This window comes from Apodemus sylvaticus, chromosome 19 (assembly GCF_947179515.1).
Source record: "Apodemus sylvaticus chromosome 19, mApoSyl1.1, whole genome shotgun sequence".
In the NCBI taxonomy this organism is placed as follows: Eukaryota; Metazoa; Chordata; class Mammalia; order Rodentia; family Muridae; genus Apodemus; species Apodemus sylvaticus.
In genome coordinates this window covers 47,859,413-47,870,376 of record NC_067490.1, presented here as the reverse complement: position 1 = coordinate 47,870,376, position 10,964 = coordinate 47,859,413, and the positions used below count along the sequence as shown (strand labels likewise).

Here is a 10,964-nt window from a genome sequence, read left to right as displayed (position 1 = left end):
TTTCTTTCTTTCTTTCTTTCTTTCTTTCTCTCTTTCTTTCTCTTTCTTTCTGTCTTTCTGATATATTTCCATGTTGTTAGGAAGGGGTATGCCCATTCAGATCTGTGGGTGCAACAGTAGGAAGGCTGGCACTGGAGTGAAACCCATGGGGCAATGATTTTACACACAGGTGGCAGCCACGATGTCTATTATTAGATTCATGAGATATAGTCAGAAGTCCTGTTGCAAAATGGCAGGCTGGCAGGCCAGTTCCCTGACAAAGTGCAAAGGCATGCTATAAACACTTGCATGGACAAACAGCCTTAGCAGCCACCACAATCAGAAGGAAAAAAAAAGAGAGAGGAGGTTTTCCACAACAAAGGAAGTATTGTTCTCCGGCAGTTTCCTTCAATTCTTGCTTTGTTGTACAAGACACTTAGACTCCACCATAGAACTGCGGTGTCCCACCCAGCATTCTCCCTGTGGGCAAAAAAAAAAAAAAAAAAAAAAAAACCAAAACAAAAAAACGATGAAATAAATTAATTCACAGTGAATTGTTTCTTCTGACTGAAGATCCCACTTCTTCAGTTCTATAGCAACAATTCTCCAAAGAACAATGAGGTAGCACGGACCGCGCTGAGAGCCATAAGGTAGACGGGGGTGGGGGGGTGGGGGGATGGGGGAGTGGGGGGTGGGGTTGGGGGGGTGGGGGGGTGGGGGGGGCGGGGGGATGGGGGGGGTGGGGAGGTAGCTGGGTAGATATGGATACCGTTCTTTCGAAGGCTGGCACTCTGTCTTACCTAGCACGGGACAACCACCTCCAGGCTCCCATTTCTCCATCTTAATGGTGGGGCTCCCTGTCCTGAGTCTTGTTGAAGACTACCATATACAAACCTACCTCCCTTCCATGACACTGCTTGCTTGTTTACCTTCAAGCTATGGAAAGACAAAACCTGCTTGCTCAGAGAAATTAAAAGCTTGCCTGAAAATATATGTTGGTTGTGTAACAGACAAAGGTGATGCCAGACAACTGTCTGGTTTTGTGTAAAGTCAGAGGAGGAATTATGTGAATAAGAATAACAGGGAATTTGGGTAAGCCCTCCTGCCGGGGAAGGGAGGCTTCTACAAAAGCTTCTTGCCGCCTACTTCCGTCCCCAGCTGACATGTTACTCATCTCTGCTATGTCATCAAGGTGTGTCCTGACTGCTTTTGCCTTCTTGGTATCAAAGTACATGTGATCTAAAAATATGTGTTAAGTCAGTAGAGATGAATTTCTTCAGCAGAATACATATACAGGTTATCGAATACATCAAATTAAAGATATAATAGTTTAGTAAGCTCTAGCCAATACTAGACATGGAGTATATAAAACCTGAATACCATGGCTCCAGGCTTCCAGGGGCTCTACACTTTGGTAGGAGCCTGATAGATAAATAGGTAACACAAGTTCCACAGGACACTGGAAGAAAGCAGAGTGAGGAGGAGGCGCTCAATTTGCCTACAGTCCTCAGCGCTGTTTACAACATTCCTTGTGCTTATTTTTAAACCAGAAATCCTCAAGAACAGCCTGTGGTTCGCTAGAGGGTAAGCCACACCCTACTCCTTACCTGCTCAGGTAAGAATGAAAAAAAAATAGTTACAGGTGGGGTTCTGACTGATATGATTTAGTATTAAGTTCAGTTAAGCCCCTAAAGCCAGTTTCTGAAAGAACTTCCTGCAAATAAGGTGTAGGACTGTTCCAGCTCTTGGTGAAAACATGAACTAGTCGACAGACATGTTGCGGAAGGAAAGTGGCTCCTACAATGTCTTCTGTTTTTTCTGCTGTGGGGTGTGGTTAGGTGACTTTCCATTGGCCAGGGGACTTTGGGGCTGACTAACTGATGTCCATAATGTTTAAAGGGGCAAAGCAGGGATCATCTGCTGTTTTGATAAGGAAAAAATATACCAGGATGATGCTAACAACAAAAAACACATTTTTTAAAAACATGTGAAAATACCATCTGGTCAGAGGCATGAATTTTAAATGTTGGAATTGTCTCAGCTTTCTGCAATCCTTTCTCATTAGCGAATCCTTTGTAAAACTGCAATCACACCCCGATTTCCCAGCCCAGAATCCCATCTTTTACAGCATGCACAAAAATTGGTTTTCTTATGGTTCCTCTTTCTGCTTATATTTTCTTTGTATTTCAGATTTTAATCATTTAAAAACTAAATCGGGATACCCTGGGAACCCCAAGGCCACTGCAGCCAGGGAAGCAGGTTGGCTAACTAGAGATCTTCATCTCCCCCTCCTCTTCTCCAAGTCCATCCCCCTGTCTCCATCCCCCTAGCTCTGCAGCAGACAGCTGTCACCTCCTCTCACACTATACCTCGATTCCCATGGGAATAAGCAGATCCCTGTGGAACACCCTGCTTCCCTCCCACCTGTGGACACCCTCAGATTCCTCTCATAGCCCATCCTCATTCCCAAGTGTCAGCTCCCAATATCTCAAAACAAGTTTAACTGGGAACCCCCAGTGACCACACCTAGCAGGATACCATAAGAATTCCCTACCAGGCAACATACACAGTCACCACACCCTCCTAAGAATCAGAGAGGGCAACAGAAACCAAAGAACAAAATAACCACCCAACAAAGACAAGACCAGATATCAGCACTTCGGATTACAATCTTCCCAAACCCAAAGGCCTAAACACCAGTGTGAAAACATATAACAGTCAGAACAGTATGTCTCCACTTGAGCTCAGCAACCCTACTAAAGTGTGGTCTGAGAATTGCAGCACAGCTGAGACACAGGACAAAGCCTCTAAAATAGCTGCTAGGAATAGAAGACTTACATGTCATTAAAGAGGAAATTAAGGTTTCCTTAAGAAACTTATGAAATAAGTAGAAGGAAATAAATAAAACAGTTCAAGTAGAAATTCTATTTCTGAAAGTAGAAATAGAATAGAAAGAAAACCCAAATTGAGAGAAACGTGGAAGTAAAAAGCTTAGGAACTTGAACAGGAACCTCAGAGGCAAGGCAAGCCTCACTAACAGAAACAAGAGATGGGAGAGAGAATCTCAGATACTGAAGATAAGACACAAGAAATGCATGCCTCAGTCAAAGAAGATATTAAATCTAAAATGCCCTGGCACAAAACATTCAGGAAACCTGGGACAGGATGAAAAGACAAAATCTAGGAATAATAGAGATAGAGAAAGAAGAATAAACCCAAATCAAAGGCACAGAAAATATTTTCAACAAAATCATCGAAGAAAAATCTCCTAATCTAATTAATGAGATGCTTATCAAGGTACAAGAAGCATACAGACTACCAAATAGCATAGTCTAGAAAAGAAATTGACCTCAAAATACAATAATAAAGACAATGAACAGAACAAAGAAAAATATTAAAAGCTACAAGAAATAAAAGAACAAGTAACATAAAAAGTCAGATTGCACCCTGATTCTTAATGGAGAGTCTAGAAGGGCCCAGACAAGTGTTTTGAAGACCCTAGAAGACCACAAATGCCAGCCAAAATACTATACCCAGCAAAGCCTCCAATCACAATAGATGGAGAAAGTAAGCTATTCTACGATAAAAGCAAATGTAAGGAATATCTGTCTATAACTCCAGCCCTACCGAAGGTACTAAAAAGAAAATTCCAACCGAAAGATGCTTACCACACTCAAGAAAATACAGGAACATACAGGGAATAAATAATCCTAGAACAGTAAATCAAGAGAGAGGAAATACACACACATTCACACACACTCATATACACTCACACACATACACACACACACACATTCATGCATGCACACACACACACACACACACACAAACACACACATGCTACCACTACCACCACTAACTACCATTACAAAAACAAAACAACAAGAATCAACAAACAGTGCTTATTAATATTGATATATATCTCAACATCAGTGGTCTTAGTGAGTGAAATGAATGCAAAACCAGAATCTGTCCTTCTAGCTATACCTAAGAAACACCTTAAATCAAGAACAGGTATTACCTCCGGGTAACAAGACGGAAAAAAATTTTCAAGTAAATAATATAAGAAGCAAGCTGGGTTGCTGTTTAATATCTTGCAAACATCAAACCAAGACTAATCAGAAGAGATAGGGAAAGACAAAGAGATAGTGAAATTTACCAATTGCAAGTCTTAACATCTATGTTCCAAACAGAAGGGCACCGAAGCTTATAATAGAAACACTATAGCTTAAGTCACATATTGACCCTCACATACTGATATTGGGAGATTTCACCTCTCACCAGTAGATGAATTATCCAGAAAAAACTAAACAGAGAAATGCTGGTGCTAACTGCTGTTATAAACCAAACAAACAAAAGAACACATCTTTTCAGCACATCATGGTGCTTTCCCCCAAACTGGCCATATACTGGGACACAAAGCAAGTCTCAACAGACATGAGAACACTGAAACAGCACCTCGCATTCTTTCAGACCACCACAGACATAAGCTAGATATCTACAACAACATAAATGACAAAAAGTTTACAAACTTTTGGAAACTGACAAATTCTCTACTGAATAACAATGGGTCAAGACATAACTAAGAAAGAAATTCAAGACTTTCTAGAACTGAATGAAAATGAGCATACAGTATACTCAAACTTATCGGATACAATGAAGTGTCTTCCAAAGTCAAAATCATAGCACTAAATGCCCAGGTAAAAACAAACAAACCAGCAAAACTAACTGACCAACAAACAAAACCAGAAAGAACTTACACTAACAGCTTAAATTCTCACTGAAATCTCTAGAATAAAATGTACAATCATAGTCATTAAAAGACTCCTAACCCTCTTAGAGTCCAAACCACCAACCAAAGAACATACACGGGCTGGACCTAGGCCTCGCCGCACATATGTAGCAGAAGTACAGCTTGGTCTTCATATGTTCCTGAACATCTGTAATGAGGGCTATCTCAAAAGATGTTGCCTGTCTGTGGGATATGTTCTTCTAGCTGGACGGCCTTGTCTGGCCTCAGTGGAAGAGGAAGCACCTAATCTTGAAGAGACTTGAATTGCCAGGTCAGGTGAGGTCCAAGAAGGGCCCACACCTCTTCAGAGGAGAAGAAGAATGGAGAATGGTGGAAGGATTGTGTGTGTGTGTGTGGGGGGGGGGTGACTGGAAGGGGACATTGACTAGGATGTAAAGTGAATACGTTTTTTTTTTTTTTTTTAAGACTGCCAACCAAAAAATGCCCAGGGTCCTATGTTTTAGTACAAAAGTATACCAGACTTCCAAAGGAGAGCTAATACCAATACTCCTTGAGTTATTCTACAAAAAATAAACAAAAGGAATATTACCCGATTCATTTTCTAAGGCCACAGTTACCCTGATACCCAAACTACATAAAGACAACAAGGGAATTACATGCCAATTTCCCTTCAGAACATAGATTAAAAATAAGTACTTACAAACTGAATCCAAGAACATATCAGCAAAGATCATTCACCATGATCAAGCAGGCTTCATCCTAGAGATGCAGGGATGTTTTAACAAATCAATAAATGTAGTTCACTATATAAATAAACTGAAAGGAAGAAAGGAAACCATATGATCATCTCATTAGATGCAGAAAAGGCCTTTGGTAGACTCCAACGCCATATCCTAATAAATATCCTGGAGAGATTAGGGATACAAAAGACATACCTAAACATAATAAAGTTAGTCAAAATCAAGTTAAAATAGAGAGAAATTCAAAACAAAACAATTCTACTAAAACAAGACACGGTTATGCACTCTCTCCATATATATTCAATATATTACTTGAAGTCTTATATACAGCAATAAGGGAACTGAGGCTGATCAGGGACATACAAATTGGGACATGGACGAGCCAAAGTACCTTCATTTACAGGTGATATGATATTATACATAAGGGACCTGAAATTTTCCATTGGGAAATTGCTACAGTTGGTAAACACTTTCACCAAAGTAGATGGATACACAATTTCTCAAAAATCAGTAGCCTTCTTATATACAAATGACAAATTGACAGACAAAGAAATCAGGGAGCAAGATGTTTCACAATATCCTCAAATAATATAAAATATCTTGGGGATAACAGTATCCAAACAAGTGAAAGATTTGTATCATAAAAACTAAGACACTGAAGAAATTGAAGAAGATATCAGATGTGAAAATCTCCCATGCTTGTGGAGCAGTAGGATTAACATAGTCAAAATGTCTATCCTGCCAAGAGCAATCTATAGATTCAGTGCAATCCCCATCAAAATTCCAACACAATTCTTGACAGATCTTAAAAGGACAATCTTCAGCTTCATATGAAAACACACACACACACACACACACACACACAAGGATAGCTAAAACATTCCTTAATAATAAAAGAACTGTTAGGGGTATCATCATTCCCAACCTCAAAATATACTACAGAACTACAGTAATTAAAAACAGCATGTTATTGGCACAAAGGCAGACAACACCAACCAATGGAATCAAATTGAAGACCTAGGCATAAATCCACCTACCTGTGAAGACCTGATTTCTGATAAAGAGACCAGAAATACATGCTGGGAAATAAGTATTTTCAACAAATGGTCCTGATCAAACTGTATGTCTGCATATAGAAGAATACAAACAGATCCATACTTGTCACCCTGAATAAAACTCAACTCCAAATGAGTCAAGGACCTCAACTAAAATCAGATACACTGAACCCAAGAGAAGAGAAAGTGGGGAACAGCCCTGAACTCATTAGCAAAGGAAAAGACTTTCTACTACACAGAACACCATTAGCACAGGCACTAAGGCCAACAATTAATAAGTGGGACCTCATGGAACTAAAAGAACTTTTGTATGGTAGCCTCCAAAATGGGAAAAGATTTTTATCTACTTCACATCCTATAAAGGGTTAAAAACCAAAATATATAAAGAACTAAAAAAAAAAAAAAAAACAACAACAACAACAAAGCAAACAAACAAACAACAACTAGATATTAAGAAAACAAATAGTCTAATTTAAAAAGTGAAGTAAAGAATCTAAACAAAATTTGCAGAAGAGGAAACTCAAATAGTTGAGACAACCTTGGGTTTGGTTCACTTCTTTTTTTTTTATTCGATATATTTTTTATTTACATTTCAAATGATTTCCCCTTTTATGGTCCCCCACTCCTGAAACTCCCATAAGCCCCCTTCCCTCCCCCTGTTCTCCCACCCACCCCTTCCCACTTCCCTGTTCTGGTTTCGCCCTATACTGCTACACTGAGTCTTTCCAAAACAAGGGACCACTCCTCCGTTCTTCTTGTACCTCATTTGATGTGTGGATTAGGTTTTGGGTATTCCAGTTTTCTAGGTTAATATCCATTTATTAGTGAGTACATACAATGATTGATCTTTAGAGACTGGGTTACCTCACTTAGTATGATGTTCTCCAGCTCCATCCATTTGCCTAAGAATTTCATGAATTCATTCTTTCTAATGGCTGAATAGTACTCCATTATGTATATATACCACATTTTTTGCATCCATTCATCTTTTGAGGGATACCTGGGTTCTTTCCAGCTTCTGGATATTATAAATAGGGCTGCTATCAACATAGTGGAGCACATATCCTTATTACATGCTGGGGAATCCTCTGGGTATATGCCCAGGAGTGGTATAGCAGGATCTTCCGGAAGTGATGTGCCCAGTTTTCTGAGGAACTGCCAGACTGATTTCCAGAGTGGTTGTACCAATTTGCAACCCCACCAGCAGAAAATCTCCCATGCTCATGGATCGGCAGGATTAATGTAGTTAAAATGGCCATTTTGACAAAAGCAATATACAGATTCAACGCAATACCCATCAAAATTCCAACTCAATTCTTCATAGAGTTAGAAAGAGCAATTCTCAAATTCATCTGGAATAACAAAAAACCCAGGTTAACTAAAACTATTCTCAACAACAAAAGAAATTCTGGGGGAATCAGTATCCCTGACCTCAAGAAATACTACAGAGCAATAGTGTTAAAAACTGCATGGTATTGGTACAGTAACAGGCAGGCGGATCAATGGAACAGGATTGAAGATCCAGAAATGAACCCACACACCTATGGCCACTTGATCCTCAACAAAGGGGCTGAAAACATCCAATGGAAAAAAGATAGCCTTTTCAACAAATGGTGCTTATTCACCTGGAGGTCAGCATGCAGAAAAATACAAATTGATCCACCCTTATCTCCTTGTACTAAGCTCAACTCCAGATGGATCAAGGACCTCCACATAAAGCCAGACACACTCTGAAGCTAATAGAAAAGAAATTGGGGAAGACCCTTGAGGACATCGGTACAGGGGGAAAGTTTCTGAACAGATCACCAATAGCGTATGCTCTAAGATCAAGAATTGACAAATGGGACCTCATAAAATTACAAAGTTTCTATAAGGCAAAGGACACCATCAAAAGGACAAATCGGCAACCAACAAATTGGGAAAAGATCTTCACCAACCCTACATCAGATAGAGGGCTGATATCCAATATATACAAAGAACTCAAGAAGTTAGACCCCAGAAAACCAAATAACCCTATTAAAAATGGGGTACAGAGTTAAACAAAGAATTTTCCCCTGAAGAACTTCGGATGGTGGAGAAGCATCTTAAAAAATGCTCAACTTCATTAGTTATTAGGGAAATGCAAATCAAAACCCTGAGATTTCACCTTACACCAGTCAGAATGGCTAAGATTAAAAATTCAGGAGACAGCAGGCATTGGCAAGGATGTGGTTCACTTCTTTAGGTTGGAAGTTTACATACTTGCTCCTTCTGTAGGGTTGGATTTGCACATAGATATTGATTAAGTCTGGTTTTATTCTAGAACATCTTATTTTCTCCATCTATTGTGATTTGCCTTAAGCTAGAGCACCCAAAACCTCACTCCCTTGGAACTGGAGAGTCACAGGAGCTTTCCTGGGCTTTCCCTCAGGAATCAGTGAGCTGGGTGCAAGGGACTTTTCTCATTTTCCTTTAGCTCCTGAGCTGAGCCATTCAGAGTCTGACTGTCTCCACTCTAATGTGAGCTATTGCCCCCAGAATCACCAGGACAGCCCCCAAGTCAGATGTCCACCATGTCTCATCACTGTTGTCCTCATGCTGAACAACCAGACGTCAGTAGACATGGTAGTGGTCTAGCATGTTATTCTCCACTGGGCCTTGGAGATAATAACAAAGCCCTTCCTCTACGTTGGGAAAGAGCAACAGGAGACTTTCATAGTTACAATAGATACTCTGATTCAATGCTTGCATTGTATAGTAGAGAGGCTTAGCCCCACAGGGGCTGAGGTGGCTCACAGAGGGTTCTAGAGCAGAGTGAGAACAGAGGGAGGACCCATACTTACTGCCTCTGAGTCTCTTTGTAGCTCTTCTACTCTTTTGAAGGGCAGGATTAGAGTGCTTGGCCTTCAGGTCCTCATTTTTCTCGGGAAAGTCATCAGGGTCTGTCCTCACAAAATTCTGTCTTAATTGGTCATTCTCCTTGGCCATGAGTGACGTATGATCAGGTAAAGGACCAACAGCCACTGCCATTGTACCACCTTTCCTTCGCACATTCTTATAGCCCTCTACCCTGCCCCGCCCCCAACCCCATACCACCCCTCTCTGGTCTTCCCCATATAGACACTGATTGTCCTCCTACATGTGTCCTTTTACTGTCCTCTGTAATTTTGGCATTTAGCACCAGGGAGTTCTCAGAATGCCTGTGGGGGGGTTGTGTTACAAGGATGTCCACTCTGCTTGATTCTTCACAGTCATACTGTGTTCTTGCCAGGTAGAGTCCCAAACATTCATTAGAATAGCTACGTGATTCATCTATATTATCCACTCTCTTGTCCCAAATCAATGCCTTTTAACTGTCTTGATTCTGTCTCGGAAAACAAGCGTGGGTCCCCAAGCTGCTAGCTACTCACATTCGCAACAATCCCATTCTGACACTAGGATACCAACCAGAGTCTGAAAAGATGTGGGTATTTGGTTGCAACATCCTCACCTGGAAGGCAGACTCCCTCTACCAGGACAAGCTGGTGGTTTACATCACAAACTATAGCCAGTGCTTCTGGCAAGGCATCACTGATTAACAGAGTCCCTCACAATCCTGGATGAGTTGTAGCTCTTGTTGAAGATCAGGGGCTATTGCTTACAATCTATCATTAGGAAAAGAAAAAGAAGATATAAAAACTACCTTGAATTCAGAGAGAAAGGAGGCTCCAGAACCACACTGGTCATTGTTTTATCCAAAAGAAAACCCATCCTTCAAGAAAACCTATTCAGTTGTCTGCTATTGCTCTACATTCTATGGCAATTCTAACTATCTTGGTTCTGTACCTCTGGAAGACATTGTTGAACACAATTTCAACGCAGCTGGTCCAAGTGGAAGAAACACAGAATGTCTTCTTGAGCTTGCAGATTCTATTAGGAAACTTGTGCGGGGAGATGCAGTCAAAGATCTCTTCTCTTTGGAAAAACTAGTAAGGGAATGTTAAGAATGGAACTAGAACCTCAGGAACACACACAGTTGCCAGCTCCTCCAAACTGGCAGAGCGTTTAGTCCTCAGGGAATAAGTCAGTGTAGCCCGGTGGTAGTGGTGCATGCCTTTAATCCCTGTAACTGGGAGGTAGAAGCAGGTGGCTCTCTGAGAGTTTAAAGCCAGGCTGGTCTACAAAGCTTGTTCCAGGGCAGCCAGGGCTACCCAGAGAGAAATATAAATAATAACTTCAGTACAAAACAGCATTATGTTTGGACATCCTTACTTGAAGATCCTACTACTTAATGCTGTAATTGGAATATCATCTAAACTTACAGCTTATTTACAAGTGTCCTAAAACACGTTTAGAAGACTTACTGATGAAAGTCAGGTTTAGGAATGGAGCTGTATGAGAAAAAAGTTACACTAATAGTTAGTCATAAGCAACAATGGACAAATATAAAGCAAAAAGGATTGCATTCATTCACACACA

At 40.5% G+C, this 10,964-nt stretch overlaps 1 pseudogene; it reads left to right on the top strand.

Annotated features, from left to right (window-relative positions):
* The first annotated feature begins 9,967 nt into the window (after nt 1-9,967).
* Nucleotides 9,968-10,489, top strand: LOC127669218 (putative glutathione-specific gamma-glutamylcyclotransferase 2; annotated as a pseudogene).
* Nucleotides 10,490-10,964: the final 475 nt, after the last annotated feature.